This window comes from Hemitrygon akajei, chromosome 3 (assembly GCF_048418815.1).
Source record: "Hemitrygon akajei chromosome 3, sHemAka1.3, whole genome shotgun sequence".
NCBI lineage: Eukaryota > Metazoa > Chordata > Chondrichthyes > Myliobatiformes > Dasyatidae > Hemitrygon > Hemitrygon akajei.
In genome coordinates, this window is record NC_133126.1 from 6,916,086 (window position 1) to 6,936,124 (window position 20,039).

Below are 20,039 nucleotides of genomic sequence, written 5' to 3' on the forward strand. Positions count from 1 at the left end.
CCTGTAGATTTCCTTTAAATGTTTCCCCTCAGATCTTAAAGTTATTCCCACTAGTATTTGACATGATAAAAAGACTTCTATGCCTCTCTAAATTGTACATGATTCTATCAGGTCTCTTCTCACCCTCAGATGTTCCAGAGAAAACAATCCAAGTTTGTCTAACTTCTTAGAGTTAATACACTCTAACCCAGACAACATCCTGTTGAACTCCTGCACTCTCTTCAAAGCTTCTAGATTCTTTTTGTAAAGGGGCGAACAGAATAGTAATCCAAATGTGGCTTAACTGAAGTTTTTCACAGCTGCAACAGGACTTCTGGGCTTTTATATTCAACATTCTGACCAGTGCTGCATGTTTTCTTCTCTACATACAGAATGTTGCCAGTTTCATAGAGTTAAAGACTCACATCCCAAGATTTCTGCTCCTTTATCTTATGGTCTTTTACTCTTATTTCCCTCTACATCAATGTTCCTAAAGGCTCTGCGATATGCTATTGCATTTGACCTCCCAAAATGCAACACCTCACACGCATCTGGATTAAATTCCAATTGTAATTTCTCTTCACGTTTCCTACTAAGATTGTATTAGTATTGCAATGACTTGAGACAAGTCTGATGTTCTCCAAAGCGCTTATTCACTTAATGCAAACGACCTGTGGGTGACTGTGTTTCACGTAGGGAGGCTGATGCACGGGCATCCACCACACGGTCCTTGTCAGATCGGGGTCAGCGTCAAGTGGCATGGAATGCAAGACAACAGCGGACCCTCCGCTGCTGCAGCCTCTCTCTGCCTTCACGGCTATTGTGATGCGGCAATAGCTAATGCCAGCTCCACCACTGAGGTCGTGGTTGGATTGTTCTTTGTTGGGATCCTCCACCTTGAATTTACCGTCATGGGTGAACCTAACAGGAGCTACCCTCCAGACAGCATCATTCTCGGGACCTTAGGAACTCACAAGCCTCTCCACCATGACAAGGTAACCTTCCCTGGAGAAGCCTACTGATATATATCAGACTATAAATATCCTGCTGATATTTATTGTCCTGAATCCTTTGACAATCTTCCTCGCTATCCATAACTCCACCAATTTTCATATCATCTGCAAATCTATGAAAACAGGTCACGTACTTTTTCCTGACATTTATATTATATCAGAAAGGACAAAGATCCCAGCAGTGAACCATATGGAATATCACTGGTCATAGATTTCCAGTTAGACAAATACCCCTCCACCATTACAATCTATCTTCTCTCACCGGCCAATTATTTTTGTCCCACTTGCTTTACAAGGCACTGATGAGGCTTCACTTGGAGTATTGTGGGCAGCTTTGGACACCTTGATGAAGAAAGAATGTGCTAGCATTGGAGAGGGTTCAAAGGAGGTTCACAGGTATGAATTCTGAGAATGAAAGGCTTGTCGTATGAAGAGCGTTTGATGGATAAAACCTGTACTCACTGGAGTTCACTTTGAAAAGCAGTACCTCTCCTTTACAAAGCCATTCTGATAAGTCCATGCTGTTCCAAATGCAAATAAGTTCTATCCTGAGCAATATTCTCCAGTAATTTTCCTACTCTGAAGTAAGGTTCAGTGGCTTATAATTTCCTTTCTTCCTTGCTTAAACAAAGGAAGAGCATTGGCTCTTCTCCAGTCTTCAGGGCCTCTGCCTGTGACTGAAAATGACATAAAAATCTCTGTCAAAATCCTAGCAATCTCTTCCTTTGACTCTTTCATTATCCTGGGATAAATTGCATCTAGCCTTGGAGATTTATCCTCCTTAATGTTTTGTTTTCAAGAGAAACACACTCAGCATTTCAGGAACTGTTGCTTCATGCATGGTGCATGTGAGCTTGATTTCAATGTTTAAGAAAAATTTAGATAGGGAGGGGTATGGAGGCCATGGTCCCAGTGCAGGTTGATGAGAGTCTGTCTGTCTATCTGTGTACCACATCCGATGCGGACTTTAGCGACCATGGTTTTCCATTCAGATCTATCCCTTGTTCTTTGGATGACTTCCATTTCCTCGATGTGTAGCCACCTGGCTAGGCTTTTGATGTACGTAAGCCGAGGTCTTCCTCTAGGTTTGCTCCCCTCGATCTTTCCAGAGAGTATGAGATTTTCTAGTTCATCTTTCCGCATGATGTGTCCTAGGAATCTGAGTTGTCTCTCTCTTACTGTTGGTATGAGTGATCTGACTGCTTGGGCTCTTCTGAGAACTTAGTCATTTGATGTGTGTAGTCCAGGATATTTTTAACGTCCTCCTGTACAGCCATAATGAGGGTAGGCAGTTTATTTGATTTAGAGTGAACTAGATGGGCCAAAGTGCCTGTTTCTGTGCTGTACTTTTCTATAACTCTACGATTCTATGACCCTCTGCCATCAGATTTCTGAATGGACAATGAACCCAAGAAGATTACCATACTTCTTATTTTTTTTCATATATATAGTTTTTTTATTATGTTTTGCTCTGTACTGCTGCCACAAAACAGCAAATTTAATGACAGTAATACTACCTGATTCTGATTTGGGTTCTTAATATTGAAATTTCCTAAAATATCACTACATCAATCCCTGATCTCACCGTCATCTATGTCTTTCTCCTTGGTAAAAAAAAAATCGTTGTGAACTATTTATTTAGGCATTTAGGATGTTCCAGGCCTGAATTCCTTTTGTTCTTGTCTGGATCTATTCTTTTCCTGGTTACTTATACTACATTTTCAGAGAAATTGTGTTCTCCTTACATCTTTCTCTTCAAGAGTACAGAGTTGTAGCAAAGCCAGTGTTAAAATATGATCCTGAGCTTCCCGTGTGCCTCATACAATAATGACACCAGAAGGTTGATCTACCTCTTTAGTCTCATGAGAAATAGGTGTGAGGATGGAGGGCACATTCACCCTCTGATATTCACTTCTCTACGTGGAAAAACAACACCTTGAAGAAGGTATAGGCCAAATGCCAGGAATATAATTGAGCAGATGACAGCAATTCAACACCCAGTTGGTGTTTGGAAAGAAAAGTAGGATTTCTAATACAGTGACACAACGTAGCAACAGTCTGCAAAGTGAAGGAGGGTCAGAACAAAATGTTGAACCTTCTCTGTGCACAGTCTTACAGACTACCGATACATTGGCTCTAAAATGTTCTCTGTGCTGGAATGCAAAATCATTTTGCAGGAATTGATTGGATCAAACTTTAAAGTTTTAAAACAACTTTGATGATATAATTGGTACATTCCAACAACACTAATTAAGAATTAGAAAGAGGCAAAAATTCAGAAAGTTAACCAATTTAACCACGAGGACATTCAACAGGTAAGATCTGAGTGACAGATAAGATCCACTGGAAATGTTAATTGGAAAAATTATTTAATGTGAAATATAACACGGGAACAAAAATCTCAGTGCAAAAGTAATAAATGCAATAACACGACTATTTAAAACTAGAGGTATTGATATAATTCTTCTTATCCAAGAAACATATGTGCAGAGTAATAATTCAAAAGAAATATAGCATTTAATTTTTGCCAAATGGATGGAGTTTGTCCAAGTTGCGCAGTGTTTTTTTAATTTAATAAAGTAATTCAGTCAGTAGCAAATTAAAGGCGGAAAGAAATTCAGATTAATGATTCAGCTGGCAACACCATGGTCATCGACAAGCTGTGAAAACATTAGACTTGAACAAAAAAGGCTGTGTTAGGCAGGCACTGTCATGAAAACCCAGTGAAAGGTCACCAAATGAAGGGAATATCTGGAACCAGGAAAGAGTCGTGCTCAGGAAATGACCTTTCCAGCATCCCTATCAAAGTCACAAAATATCTACTTGTGCTGCTAAGTCCTGGTGTCTGTATAAAACCTCAGCGAGATGTTCACCTCCTTGTAGAGTCACTTTAAGATCAAACTTAAGTTAAATATCACCGTGAGGCAGCAGTACGTAACAATACATAATAATAAAAACTATAAATTACAATAAGAAATATTTATTAAAAATTAAATTAAGTCAGAAGTGCAAAAAAGAGAAAAAAAATTCTGAGCTAGTGTTCACGAGCTCATTGTCCATTCAGAAACTTGAAGGCATAGGGGAAGAAGCTGTTCCTAAAAAGTTAAATGTGTGTCTTCAAGATCCTGAACCTCCTTCTTGATGGTTCATTGAAGAGGGTAGATTCTAGGTGATGGGGGTTCTTAATGACAGATGCTGCCTTTTTGAGGCATCTCCTTTTGAAGATGTCCTCGATACTGGGAATGCTGGTGCCCATGATGGATCTTTGGCTAAGTTTTCTTTCTGCAGCTTTTTCCGATCCTGTGCAGTGGCCCCTCCATACCAGACCATGAATACTCTCCAAATTACATCTGTAGAAATTTGCTAGAGTCTTTGGTGACATACCATATCTCCGCAACCCCCCCCAATGGAATATATCTACTGACTTGCCTTCTTTGTAATTGCATCAATATGTTTGGCCCAGGATAGATATTCAGACATGTTGACACCCAGTAACCTGAAACTGCTCACCCTTTCCACTGCTAATTCTTTGATGAAGACTCATGTATTCCCTCGACATCCCCTTCCTGAAATCCCAGAATCAATTCCTTGGAATAATGATGTTGAGTGCAAAGTGTCATAAAAGATTAAAAATGACTTGACTCCCATTATTCTAGGCTTGAGGCCAGTTTTCTACTTAAGTTTCATGAGAAGTTCAGAAACTTTAGAGAGAAGTTAGAGCCTTATGGTCACAATGACATTAGCACAGCCAACACAAATGTCCTAAACCTTGAGCCAGTGCTTCTTTAGATTTTAAGAAACTTTTCAACAGAGACATCACCCATGAACTCAGCATATTCTAGGAGATTAACTCTTCGCTACCAATTAGGATTTACTGGACAATAAATTGAGATGTTGGTTGGTGTGAATGTGTGCAGTGGTAGAACTTATATAATAGAGAATTACCCATTGGATGATAGTTCTTCTGCCAACGGCTAATCAGCCCTTCAGATATTAGTACATGTCATATCATTCCTCACAATGCAGCAGAAAGGGTGCCAAGGCATTGGAGAGGGTGCAGAAGAGGTTTACCAGGATGTTGCCTGGATTAGACGGCATGAGCTAAAATGGGAGTCCGGGCAAAATTGGGTTGTTTTCTCTGGAATGGCGGAGGCTGAGCGGAAACCTGATAGAGGTTTATGAGAGGCAGAGATAGAGTAGGCAGGCAGTATGCTTTTCCAGGGGTTGAAATGTCTAATACCAGAGGGCTTACATTTAAGGTAAGAGAGGATAATGTCAAAGGAAATGTGAGGCACAATTTTTTTACACAGAGAGTGGTGACTGCTTGGAGTGCACTGCCTGGGGTGGTGGTAGAGGAAAACACATTAGAGGCTTTTAAGAGATGCTTATGTAGGTACATGGATGTGAGGAAAATGGTAGGATATGGATATTATGTAGACTGAAGAGACTGGGGCGCCTTGGTAGCCTAGCAATTAGCGTGATGCTATTACAACTTGGGGCATTCGAGTTAAGACTTCAATTCCTGTGTCCTCTGTAAGGAGTTTGTACATCCACCCCATGGAATGTGGGCGTTCCTCCCGGGTCTTCAGTTTTCTCCCACAGTCCAAAGATGTACCAGTTAGTTGGTTAATTGCTTATTGTAAATTGTCCCATGATAAGGCTAGGGTTAAATCAGGAGTTTTTGGGCAAAACAGCCCAAGGGACCTGACCCACGATTTACCCTATTTATTTAAATAGATAGACAGACAGATAGATAGATAGATAGATAGATAGATAGATAGATAGATAGATAGATAGATAAATAAATAAATAGGCTTTGTTAGCAATTTAGTTGCTATTTTAATTAGTTCACCACACTTAAAAATTATACTTAAAAAAGACAAGAGCACCTTTGTTTGGCCCCTTAGAAGCAGTTGCATCCAAGCATGCCACTATCTTACCAGAAGCATCGGCTGCAAAATTGGTGGCTGTTAGGAGTTTGTAAGTTCTCCCCATGATTACATGGGTTTGCTCTGGGCGCTCCCAAGTTCCAAAGACCACGGTGAGTTGTGGGCATGCTAAACTGGTACCAGGAGAGTGGTGACACTTGCAGGCTGCCCAGCACAACCCTTGCTGATTAGATTTGATGAAAAATTACACATTTCACTTTATGTTTTAATGTACTCCTGACAAATGAAGCTAATCTGCCCTCTGAGTGGAATATAAATGTGACTCAGTGATGATCCCCGTATGAGTGAACAGTCAGTACTTAAATTTGAATAGCAAGCTTGTATACTATGTACTACTCCCATGTAAAAATCGCCATTTGGTACGTGCTGTCAGAAATCTGTACAAGATGTTGATTTGTACAGACTTGTTCAAATTTCCCAGGATGTTTGTGCGTGCCTTTACCGATTCATGGCCAATTCTTTCATGTACTGGGAAATCAGTGCATGTACGAGCTTCCTGCTTCACCAATAGCTACCGAGCTGTAGCCTAGCAAGAGGGACTGATCCGAGAAATGGAGGATAACTGGGCTTAGATAAAAACATGCACACACTAGTCTTACAACCAGACAAAAGTTAGCTTATTCTTCATTTCTTTTAATATTGCAAATTTAAAGTTTAAGCATTAAAGACTTATGGATGGAACTCAGCACAAACGATTGATAAGGGAAATTGTGCAGAAGGAAAAGAGAGAGAAAAGGGGAGCGGTAGTGATTGGGGTCTCAATAGTCAGGGGAACAGGAGGGAGATTCTGTGGATGTGAACGGGACACCTGGGTAGTATGTTGCCTCCCAGGTGCCGGGGTCAGGGACATCTCCAATCTCATCTACAGTGTTTTGGAGACGGAAGAGGAAAGCAGCCAGAGGGCTTGGTACATATTGGTACCAATGACATAGGAATGAAAAACAAAGAGGTTCTGAAAAGAAAATTTAGAGAGCTATGTTGAAAGTGGAGAAGCAGGACCTCCAGGGTAGTAATTTCTGGATTGCTACCTGTGCCATGTGCCAATGAGGGTAGAAACAGGATGATTTGGCAGATAAATGTGTAGCGGAGAAGTTGGTGCAGGGGTCAGGGCTTCAGGTTCTTGGATTATTGGGGTCACTTCTGTAGGAGATAAGACCTGTTCAAAATTGACAGGTTGGAAACAGAGGGGAACCAATATTCTTTCAGACAAGTTTGTTAGATCTGGTGGGGAGGGTTTAAACTAATTTGGCAGGGGATAGGAACTGGAGTGAAGGGACTCAGGATAGGACGAACACAAAGACAGTGTGCAGTCAGACTGTCAGGAAGGGCAGGCAAGTGATAGGCCAAAATTGTAGCCAGCAGGATGAGTATCAGTGCATTAAGACATAGAAACATAGAAAACCTACAGCACAATACAGACCCTTCGGCCCACAAGGTTGTGCTGAACATGTCCCTACCCTAGAAATTACTAGGCTTACCTATAGCCCTCTATTTTTCTAAGCTCCTTCTACATATCCAAAAGTCTTTTAAAACACCCTATTGTATCTACCTCCACCACCTTTGCCGGCAGCCCATTCTACGCACTCACCACTCTGCGTAAAAAACTTACCCCTGACCTCCTCTGTATCTACTCCCCAGCACCTTAAACCTGTGCCCTCTTGTGGCAACCATTTCAGCCCTGGGAAAAAGCCTCTGATTATCCACACAATCAATGCCTCCCATCATGTTGTACACCTCTATCAGGTGGCCTCTCATCTTCCTTAGCTCCAAGGTGAAAAGGCCGAGTTCACTCAACCTGTTCTCATAAGGCATGCTCCCCAATCCAGGCAACATCCATTTACAGTTTGTAAATCTCCTCTGCACCCTTTCTATGGCTTCCACATCCTTCCTGTAGTGAGGCGACCAAAACTGAGCACAGTACTCCAAGTGGGGTCTGAGATCAACCAAAAGAATCATTAGACGGGAAAAGTTGAAAAACGAAAGCCAGCTAGCAAATACATCAAAGTGGATAATTAAAGCTTTTCAAAGAATGTAAAAAATAAAAGAGAGATGAGAGTGAATATAGGACTGCTAGAAAATGAGGCCAGTGAAATAATAATGGGGACAAGGAGATGACAGACGGATGAAATGAAAATTTTGCATTAGTCTTCACTATGGAAGACACAAGCAATGTGCCAGATGCTATAAGAAAGGAGGAAGGCAGCAGATAGAAAATTATAGACCAGTTAGCCAGATCTCAGTGGTTGGGAAGATGTTGGAATCAATTGTTAAGGATGAGGTGATGGAATACTTGGTGACACAGGACAAGATAGGACAAAGTCAGCATGGTTTTCTTGCCTGCTGAACCTGTTGGAATTCTTTGAGGAGATTACAAGTAGGATAGAAAAAGGGGATTCTGTGGATTTTGTGTATTTGGACTTCTGGAAGGCCTTTGACAAGGTGTCACACATGAGGCTGCTTACCAAGTTAAGAGCCCATGGTATTACAGGAAAGTTATTAACATGGTTAGAGTGTTGACTGATTGGTAGGAGGCAGCGAGTGGGAATAAAAGGATCCTTTTCTGTTTGGCTACCCGTGAGTAGTGGTGTTCCACAGGGGTCGGTGTTGGGACCACTTGTATAACAATGATTGAGATGATGAAATAGGTGGCTTTGTTTCCAAGTTTGCAGATGATATGAAGATTGGTGGAGGGACTGGTAGTGCTGAGGAAACAGGTAAGCTGCAGAAGGGCTTAGGCAGATTAGGAAAATGGGTAAGAAAGTAGCAAATGAAATACAGTGTTGGAGAATACATGGTCATGCATGTTAGTAGTCTCATGTAGATAGGGTGGTGAAGAAGGCTTTTGGAACGCTGGCCTTTATAAATCAGAGCATTGAGTACAGAAGTTGGGATGTAATGTTAAAATTGTACAAGGCATTGGTAAGGCCAAATTTGGAATATTGTGTACAGTTCTGGTCACCGAATTATAGGAAAGATATCAATAAATTAGAGAGAGTGCAGAGACGATTTACTAGGATGTTACCAGGGTTTCAGCACTTAAGTTACAGAGAAAGGTTGAACAAGTTAGGTCTCTATTCATTGGAGCGTAGAAGGTTGAGGGGGGATTTGATCGAGGTATTTAAAATGTTGAGAGGGATAGATAGAGTTGACGTGAATAGGCTGTTTCCATTGAGAGTAGGGGAGATTCAAACGAGAGGACATGATTTGAGAGTTAGGGGGCAAAAGTTTAAGGGAAACACGAGGGGGTATTTCTTTACTCAGAGAGTGATAGCTGTGTGGAATGAGCTTCCTGTAGAAGTAGTAGAGGCCAGATCAGTTGTATCATTTAAGGTAAAATTGGATAGGTATATGGATAGGAAAGGAGTGGAGGGTTATGGGCTGAGTGCGGGTAGGTGGGACTAGGTGAGATTAAGAGTTCGGCACGGACTAGGAGGGCCGGAATGGCCTGTTTCCGTGCTGTGATTGTTATATGGTTATATGGTTATAGTAGAAATAACTGTGCAGACTATTTTCTAAATGGGGAGAAACAACAAAAATCTGAGATGCAAAGGGACTTAGGAGTCCTTGTGCTGAACACCTTAAAGGTTAACTTGCAGGTTGAGTCGGTGGTGAGAAAGGCAAACGCCTATTCCCAATTACCATCAAATCAAGTTTGAGAAGTGGAATTAAAATGGGTGGCCACTGGGAGATCCCGCTCACTCGGTTTCACTGATATACAAGAGGACACACTGTGAGCACTGAACGTAGAAAATGACCCCAACAGGCTCACAGGTGAAGTGTTGCCTCACTTGGAAGGACTGTTTGGGGCCCTGAATGTTAGTAAGGGAGGAGGTGTATGGGCAGGTGAAGCAGTTGTTCTTCTTGCAAGGATAAGTACCAGGAGGGAGATCAGTGGGGAGGACGAATGGACAAGGGAGTCGCATAGGAACTGATTCCTGCGGAAAGCAGAAAGTGGGGGACGGGGAGGGAAAGACGTGTTTGGTGGTGGGAACTAGTTGGAGATGGTGGAAGTATTGGAGAGTTATGTGCTGGCTGAGTTCACAGTTTTCTGTAGCTTTCTTCGATCCTGTGCAGTGCCCCCGCCCCTACCAGACAGTGGTACAGCCAGTTAGAACGCTTCCCGTGCAGTTGAGTTCAGCGATGGAATTCTTCTGCAGCTTTATTTATCTATTGGACTGGCTCCTTAGTCTTCTCCAATTTATTAGGTGTCATCTATTACTTAGCTCATGCACATCTGCTGAGCTAGTCCACACCCTCCTTATCTGTTGAGCTCAGTGTAATCAGGCTTCCCAGAGTTCGACAAGGATGCAGTCCTCAATAATATTCAATAAAATTGATACGTTGCCACACTTAGATAATGGCTTAACTCGGACTTCCCAGCAATGAAGAGCAGCTGCATGGTCCTTGCCCTGTTCTAAGGGGGTGGAGTGTGGGGGGGATGGCAAAATACATCAGTGTCCTTATCACACATGCAAGCTCTAAAGAGGGAAGCAATAATCATCTCAACAACAGGCTGCACCAAGCCCGGCTCTGCAAGGGTTGGGTTGAGCATGGGGCTAGCAACCCCATCCCGGGAAAACCCGGAGTTACAGAAATGGCAACAGGAGCTCCAAAGACCACATTCCTGGGAGAGAAAGGATCTTTGCCGAGAAGACGGCTGAAGTCGTGGGGTAAAAACAGAAACACCAAGCTGATTAGCCTTCTAACAGCCCAGTACAGAGGACTCCTATGAGCTGCTCACAGTTGTTTGGATTTACTGAGTATGCCTGTGAGAAAGTGAATTTCAGGGTGGTATATGGTGATGTATACTGTAATAAATTTATTTTGAACTTTGAACTTTGGCCCAGTAGGGGTGATGGGATTAAGAAGAAGAAAAAAATAGGACTTCAAGCTCTAAGAGGTCTCTTTGCTAGTCCTCTCATTTCTGGCCTGAGTTAAACTCAAGTATGCCTCTTGGGTAAATTGAGAAAATCTTGTCTTTAGAATAAGAATTTCAGCAGGCACTATTGTGATTATTTTAACTTGCAAACAGAGGGGTTTTTTCCCTTTATGCCATACATCCCACCAACAAAATCAACATCAAATAGGCAACATGGGTTTGCAATGCAAACGTTTAAAGGGTGTGATTTTTATCACCAGTTGCTTATTATAGAGATTGTTGGCAGAGCAATCAAACCCATGCCTTTGAGCCAAAGAATGTGGCTAAAATAACAGTCCATTCACTGGACTTATAACTGTGCTGAATTTTTCCAAGAAGTACTGATTGGGAGTGGTTGTGACAGAATGTACCCTTCTTCAGTTAGGATACTAATCACCTCAATGTTGCACACACAAGTATCGGCTATTCCTTCTGTTACCTTGCCCTAGAATGGAAAGTCTTACAAAAAGTGGAGAATACGGCCCAGTTCATCATGAGTAAAGCCCTCCCCACCACTGAGCTCATCTACAAGGAGCACGTACACAGGAAAGCAGCATTCATCACTAAGGAGCCACAGCATCCAGGCCATGTTCTCGTCTCACTGCTGCCATCAGGAAGAAGATACAGGAGCCTCAGGACCCACACCACCACATTGAACTGTTTCCTCAATCAATGGACTCAATTTCAAGGACTCTTCATCTGATGTTCTAAGTAATTATTTATTTACTATTATTTTCTTCAAGTTTTTTTTGAATTTGCAGAGTGTGTTGTCTTTCACAAATAGGTTGCTTCTCAGTCTTTGTTGTATGTGGTTTTTCCATCGATTCTTTTGTGCTTCTTTGTATTTACTGCGAACGCCTGCAAGAAAATCAATCTCGGGATAGCTTATGATGACGTGCATGTATTTTGATAATAAATTTATTTTGAACTTTTAACTTTGAAAATCTATCCAACAGCCAAAAACAATAAAATCAATTGTTCAGTCATTAGTCTGATTGATGGTTGTGGGATTTCATGGACTCAAGTCATTGGCTGAGATTTCCATATTACTGGCAGCACACTGCAATGCCCTCCACCTGCTCTGTTGGCACTCGAGAGTGGAGTGCCAGGAGTGTACTGTTTAGCACGGCGTAATACAGCTCGGGGTGTCGGAGTTCAGAGTTCAAATCCGGCGAGAGAGAGAGAGAGAAAATGACTCTATTCAGAACAAAGAGCCTTGTTTAATTAAAATCCAATCCACACCCTAAACATTCATTCATGAAGTCATGTTGAGTTGGCAAATCTGGATACAAAATTGGTTTGCTCGTAGAAGATGAGAATAGAAGTGAAGGAGTGTTTCTCTGACTTGAGGTTTATGGCCAGTGGTGTTCCACAAGGTTCAGCAATGCTGTTTGTGGTGTATTTATAAATGGTATGGATTAAAGGTAGGTTAGTAAGTTTGCAGGCGAGATGAAAATTGATTGGGTTAGGGTCATAGAATCATAGAGCACCACAACACAGAAAGAGGCCCTTCAACCCACCTAGTCCATGCTAAACCATTAACCTGCTACTCCCATTGACCTGCAGTTGGACCATAGCACTCCATATCCCTCCCATGCATGCACCTATCCAAATTTCTCTTAAACACTGAAATTGAAATCGCATGGGCCACTTCTGCTGACAACTCATTCCACACTCTCACCACCTCTGAGTGAAGAAGTTCCCCTTATCTGTGGTCTTAAGCATTTCACCTTTCACCCTTAACCAATGACCTCTAGTTGTAGTCTCATCCAATCTCAGTGGAAAAAGCCTGCTTGCATTTACCTTTTCTGTACCCTGCATAATTTTGTATACCTCTATTAAATCTCTTGTCAGTCTTCTACATTCCAGGTAATAAAATCCTAACCTGTTCAATCTTTCACTATAACTCAGGTCCTTGAGTCCCAGCAACATCCTCGTAAAGGATTTTGTTAAGTATTACAGTCAAGAAGGATATGGCCATTAGGGGCCTGGAAATGCAATTACCTGCAATGTCCTCACCAATTTACATAAGGGGCCCACTTGGGCATAAATTACCCATACTGAACACTACCAATCACAACCCAAACCCAGCCTGAAGATTTAATTTTATTGGCATCCAACTGAAACATCCAGTCATATCATGTTGATGAAAGGTCGGGGAGGCGCTCAAACAGGTGTGCTGGCGGTAATGGACAAAGTAGGGAGGTGGAGGAATAGAGGGATGTTGCTGCTACATGCACAACTCCATGAGGTGCTCGTGGTCCAAGATTTGTGGAGGTTACCCTGGGAGTAAGTTTAGCATAGTGATCGGTATACCGTTACCTCACCTACCCCCTTTATTGTCCATAAGTCAGGGCTTAGGCCTATATCTCCCTCACCTTTCAAAGTCTGAAGTAAGTTTATTACCGAAGTACATACATGTCGCCATATACAACCCTGAGATTCATTTCTTGCACAGAATCACAGTAGTATCAATGAAAGACCACACCCATCAGGACGGACAATCAATGTGCAAAAATATAAAGCAATAAACTGGAGAAATACAAAAAGAAAGACACATAATAGTAATAACAATTGTAAATAATTAAGCAACAGATATTGAGAACATGAGATGTAGAGTCATTGAAAGTGAGTCCATAGGTTGTGGGAACAGTTTAGTGATGAGTTTAATGAAGAAAAAGCATGCACTAGGCACTTCCTTCCATTTGATTTGCCCTACACAGCAACCTCTGATTCAAGCCTAGCCTAATCATGGGACAAGCTACAATCACCAATTAACCTACTAACCTGTATGCCTTTGGACTGTGGGAGGAAACCAGAGCACCCAGAGGAAACCCAAGCCAAGAAGCAGTTTTTAAAATTTATTTATGAAGAACTATCCTGGGCCCGCATAATGCAACCCAAGTCCAAGAGCTTAAGTATTTTAGTAGCAAACTGAATTAAACCAGTTTCATATAGTTGGTTCTCATTGTACTTGGCACAGTTAACCAAGCTCTAAGCCAGACATCAGCCTGAAATGCAAAATCACCACTGTTCCTTCATCATTAGTGGTTCAAAATCTGGGTACTCCCTGTTCAAGAGCACAGTGAGAGAACTGTCACCAGCAGAATTCAATAATTTAATGGTAATTGGGAATAGGCAACAAAGACCACATCTGTAAATGAAGAATAAAAAAATTTAGAGTTCTGACGACACTGCAAAAGTACTTGCTTGTTAACACTTTTGGATTCTACAAGTATTGAAAAATCCGATATAAATGTCAGCATATTTATTCAGCTGTCTTAAGTAAGTTTGGTTCTCAAGCTGAGTGTTATGGCTTGGCATTAACTGATGGCAGAATGCCCAAAAATGACCTTGAGTACTTCTCCAAAGCATCAAAGTAACATTTTTTCGAAGTACATATATGTCACCGTATACTACCCTGAGATTAATTTTTGCAGGCATTCACAGTAAGTACAATGAAACACGATAAAACCAATGAAAAACTGCACGCAACAGAAATGGTCAAACACCTAATGAGCAAAAGACAACAAACTGCAATACAAAAAGAGAAAAAAAATAATAATTTTTTTTTAAAAAACAATAAATATCAAGAATATGAGTTCCAGAGTCCTTTAAAGTGGGTAGGTGTGGAATCAATTTGGTGTTGTGGTGAGTGTACCTATCTCTCTCAGTTAAGGAGCCTGATGGTTGAGGGGTAATAGCTATGCCTGAACCTGGTGGCGTAGGACCCAAGGCTCCTATACCTCCTTCCTGATGACAGCAGTGAGAAGAAAACATGGCCTGGATGTTGGAGGTCCTTGATGATCGATGTTGCTTTCTTGTGACAGCACTTTGTGTAGATATGCTCAATGGCGGGGAGGGCTTTATCCATGATAGACTGGGCTTTTTGGCGTTTCCATACCAGGCCATGAAGAAACCAGTCAATATACTCTCCTCCACCTATCTGCAGAAGTTTTAGATGATAAATCTGTGCAAACTTCTAAGAAATAAGAGGAGCTGCCATTCCTTCTTTGTAATGACACTTACTTATAGGACCCAGGATAAATCCTCTCAAAAGTTAATGCCAAAGAATTTGAAGTTAATGATGACTCCACCTCTGATCCCCTAATGAGGACTGACTCATGGAGTTCCAAGTGCAAAGTTCCAAGAAATGAAAGGATTTAATTGACTACATACAGACAAAACATTTCCTCTGGTCATATTCACCCAAAGCAGACTGGAAAACGAGCAGCTTGTCCAAACAGCCCCAGATGTTGGTTTAAGAGGGGGAACAATGAGTTTCACATTGTTTACGATCTTAAAGTATCTGGATCAGTATTGTGTAAATGAGAGGAGGTGCGGTTCTGATTGAGTAGAGGAAGTCTGTAGAGCTGGTTGTTTCCACTTTTCCATGCAGTTACAGTATTGTCCAGTGAGAAATTATACATTGGGTCGCATTACAGATTATACAACAGTCTGCAAGTGTGCAGTTAGAGCATCCTAACCAGCTGCATCACTGATTGGTGCAAAAACTGCACTGTGAAGGAGAAGAAGACTCCAGAACAAATCATCGGTTCCAGTCTGCTCACCATAAAGGACATATATACAGAAAGGTGCCAGAAACATCAAGGAGGACTGTTTGTCCAACTCCCATCAGGGAGGAGCATCCACCCCAAGACCAACCAACTCAAAAACACTTACTTTCCCCAAGCAGTAAGACTGAGCAACACCTCCACCCACTAACTCCACCACTACTTTATTATCTCCTGTCAGTCACCTTATGTAGAGCGTCATATCTCCTTTTGGACACACAATCAGTCTATGTATATAAATCATCTTAAGTATCTATATTGTGCTTTTATATCAGAATCATGTTTAGTATCATTGGCATATGTCATGAATTTTTTTGTCTTTGCAGCGACAGTACAATGCAATACACAATAATAGGAAAAAATCCATGAATTACAGTAAGTAAATAGTTAATTAAGTAGTGCAAAATATATAAGCTCTAAGTATATATATATATATATAGTGTGTTTTATTATTATGTTCTTTATCATTTGTGGATTTATTTTTGTGCTGGAGTAGACTCAAAAACAGTTACTTTTTCCAGGCAGTAAAGCTGATCAAAACCTTCACTCACGAACCCACACGTCCACACCCACAACCACCACGACTATCATTTCCTGTCAGACACTCCTCTGCCTATTGTTACTTTATGGATATACAATCCATCTATGTACAGTGCCTATAAAAAGTATTCACTCCACCACTGCCCCCCCCCCCCCGGAAGTGTTCATGTTTTATTGTTTTACAACATTGAATCACAGTGGATTTAATTTGGCTTTTTTTGAAACTGATCACCAGAAAAAGACTCCTTCATGTCAAAGTGAAAACAGATTTCTGCAAAGTGATCCAAATTACAAATATAAAACACAAAGTACTTGATTGCATAAGTATTCGCCCCCTTTAAAATGACACATCAAATCATCACTGGTGCAGCCAATTGGTTTCAGAAGCTACATAATTAGTTAAATTGAGATCACCATGTGCATTCATGGTGTTTCAGTTGATTATCGTAAAAATACATCTTTATATAGAAGGTCCAACAGCCGGTGAATCAGTGTCCTGGCAAAAACTACACCATGAAGACAAAAGAACACTCCAAGCAACTCCACCAAAAGTTATTAAAAAGCACAAGTCAGGAGATGGATACAAGAATATTTCCAAACCACTGAAAATACCTTGGAGTACAGTCATGTCAATCATCAAGAAATGGAAAGAATATGGCAGAGCTGTAAGTCTGACTAGAGCAGGCCATCCTCAGAAACTGAGTGACCGTGCAAGAAGAGGACTAGTGAGGGAGGCCACCCAGAGACCTCTGACAACTCGGGAGGAAATACAAGCTTGAATCGCTGTGTTGACAGAGACTGCACATACAATTACTGTCACCTGGGTGCCTCACCAGTCGAAGCTTAATGGGAGAGTGGCAAAGAGAGAGCCACCGTTGAAAAAAAACGCACATGAAATCTCGACTAGAGTTTACCAAAAAGCACATGGGAACCTCTAGCCAGCTAGAGAAGATACTATGGTCTGATGAAACCGAAACTGAGTTTTTGGCCATGAGGCTAAATGCTAATGTTTAGCGTAAGCCAAACACTGCACATCATCAAAAACAGCATCCCGACTGTGAAGCATGGTGTGGGGATGCTTCACTGCAACAGGCCCTGGAAGGCTTCTGAAGGTAGAAGGTAAAATGAATGCAGCAAAATACAGGGAAATCCAGGAGGAAAACCTGATGCAGTCTACAAGAGAACTGTGACTTGGGAGAACATCTGTTTTCCAGCAAGACAATGACCACAAGCATAAAGCCAAAACTACACAGGAATGGCTTAAACACAGCAAAGTTAATGTCCTGGAATACCCAAGTCAGAGTCCAGACAACAATCCAATTGAGAATTTGTGGCTGGACTTGAAAAGGGCTGTTCATTCATGATCCCCATGCAATCTGCCAGAGCTTGAGCAGTTTTGCAAGGAAGATTGGGGAAAAATTTACAGTGTTCAGATATGCAAAGCTGATAGAGGCCTATTGTGTCACCACCACAGATTCAGCAGCGCAGTAGATACAGCAATTGTGCTTATGATTTTGCACATGTCAGCTAATTATTATTTAATCGTGATAGTATTTAACTCCATACTTGTCATCGTAGTGCTTGTTGAGACTTGGACAGAGCACAGCAATGCTTCACTGCCTGTTTGTTTTCGGCCTTCCCTGAGAAATTGGACTTTCAAGTCAACTGATTCTGAAGACTAGCGGTATTCGTTTAATGTTTAGATTTTCTTTTCAGCTGCAGTGTAGGCTTAGTTTCTCATTTGAGAGTTTTAGCTAACAGCCCTATTTGACCTAGCATTTATTGTTTATTTTCCCCTTAACACTGTTCACATTAAAGTCTGTGAACTATCAACCTGCTTCAGTGTCTCTCACTCCGCACTTGGGCCATGTCCGAACTGTGGTAACAGCAAGTCTCAACCACACAAAGAGAGCAGAGAGAGAGCAGCTGACCTTGGCTGTGAGATTCATTGGCCAGGTAGGAGACAAGCAAACAGGCAGCTCTGTCTCTGTGCTCTGTCCAAGCCTCGATAAGCACTACGACAACAAGTATGGAGTTATATACTATCACAATTAAATAATAATGAGCTGACACATGCAAATTCACAAGCGCAATTGCTGTATCTACTGCGCTGCCGAATCCATGGTTGTGACATATCCCTACAGACTCAAGGCTGTAATTGCTGCCGAAGGTGCATCTACTAAACAGTGACTTGAAGGGGGTGAGTAATTATGCTATCAATTATCTTCTGTTTAATAATTGTAATCAATTTAGACCAAGTGATAGAAATATCTTTCCACCTTGAAATGAAAGGGTTTTTTCTGTTGATCAGTGTCAAAAAAAACAAATTGAATCCACTGTGATTCAATGTTGTAAAACAATAAAGCATGGAAACTTTGAAAGGGGAGTGAACTCTTTTTATAGGCACTGTGTATAAGCTGTCTTATGTATTTATATTTATCATTTTCTTTATTATTATGTTCCTTAACATTTGTGGGGGTGGTTTTTGGTGCTGCATCATATCTAGAGAAACAATTATTTCATTCTCCTTTACACCTGTGTACTGGAAATGAGATTAAACAATCTTAAATCTTGTATTTTTGAACAATCTGATTTTGAGCTGGCCAGTGTCACTCTTTGGTATGACTAAGATTGTCTGACTTACTCCGGTTTGCATTTGACAGCCATCTCACAGAAGTTTCCATAGAGTTTGGATTCAAATAAAATAACTGCGTTTTGTGAGCCAACATTCCACGGAAAATTAGCACAACAGAAGAACAACTCCAGTTGGCTTTTTAAAAAATCCTCATTATTGTTTTATTTTTTAGTCTAGCCAAATGTCCACATTAACAGATGTAAGTAGTTACTTCATATGTTAAATATTGTGTAGTACATGGCTCATCACCAAAAGATGAAAATTGCTTTGGATATGTTTTACAACTTTTCAAACATTGCAAAGGGTAGGTTACAGGAAATCCCACTGGCATTTTATCCCATCAACTTGTTCACATCAAATGTAACTCAGTGTTGAAATCTCAAAGCTGGCACAAATAATACTTGAGACCTTATCTATCCTCTGAGATCCAAGCAAACAACCCTATGACATCACCAAAGAGGGACAGGGAAATCCCATCTCCTATTCAGGCCAGCATTTATTACTTTACGAATAGAGTCAATCCCAGTTAACTGGGACACATCAGGACCATTTCATTTTGGCCCAATTAAACAGCTGCCCCAATTAGCTGAAGTTTCATGGAAATAATTAAAAAGCTATAAAAAAGACAAATTATCATTCAACTGAGTAGCAAATTATGTATTTAAATGAAATACAGAACAAATTAGAACATTACCAAAACTCCCACAATGCTATATAAATGTGTATTCATTCATTATATGATCAACGGAGGAATTCATCCAGCGTACGCTACCATGTTCTTTTAATTGACTGTAAATGAACAAAATCAGTGCGCAGACCTAGGGCATTTTATTTGCTGGTGTCAAAATCTCTTTATGGCATCCTAGCAAGGGTCTGAAATTTTATAAAGTTAAAATAAAAAACATATTTATCTAAAATCACTGCTTTTTGAATAGGTGTCCGTCAGGCCAAGTAGATAATATAACACAAGCACAAACAACTGACACTATTAAAAAACTGTTTGCTCTAAGCATGGTGTAGCGTCTAATGGCCAGACACATGACTGACACTAGTCAGAAACTGCTCGGCAACAGTCTCCTGTCTCAATTAAGAGACATAGTGTCACAAATAATTAAGAGAATCCTGCTATTTTCTTAATTAGCTTTTGTTCTTTAAGGCCTGTCCCAAATAAGAAGCTGCCCTGGTTAACTAATGGCCCAAATAATTGTATAAGAATTTTCTTGACATTGATTTCCATGGAATCTTTATTTTTATGATCTGTTTGCTATGCCAAATCACTCAGTGGCAGACACATTTTAAAATGATTTCTCTGGCTGCAAAGCATCCTATGACATAATTGCAAACTGCATGCTTAAAATGAAATTGAAAATTTGCATAATGGAGCACATTTCAAGACATCCCAAGCACCTTAAAACTAATGGACTACAGTGT

The 20,039-nt window shown here is 40.9% G+C and overlaps 1 protein-coding gene and 1 long non-coding RNA gene across 2 annotated transcripts in view; one reads left to right on the forward strand and one right to left on the reverse strand.

Annotated features, from left to right (window-relative positions):
• LOC140724720 (leucine-rich repeat transmembrane protein FLRT2) overlaps window positions 1-20,039 on the reverse strand; it is a 108,873-nt gene that overhangs the window by 25,028 nt on the left and 63,806 nt on the right. The window lies entirely within an intron of this gene.
• Window positions 1-20,039, forward strand: part of LOC140724721 (uncharacterized) — a 122,480-nt gene that overhangs the window by 14,569 nt on the left and 87,872 nt on the right. Inside the window, exon 2 of the long non-coding RNA XR_012098157.1 lies at window positions 15,760-15,808. This is a non-coding gene — a long non-coding RNA (uncharacterized lncRNA). The remainder of the gene's footprint in view (window positions 1-15,759; window positions 15,809-20,039) is intronic.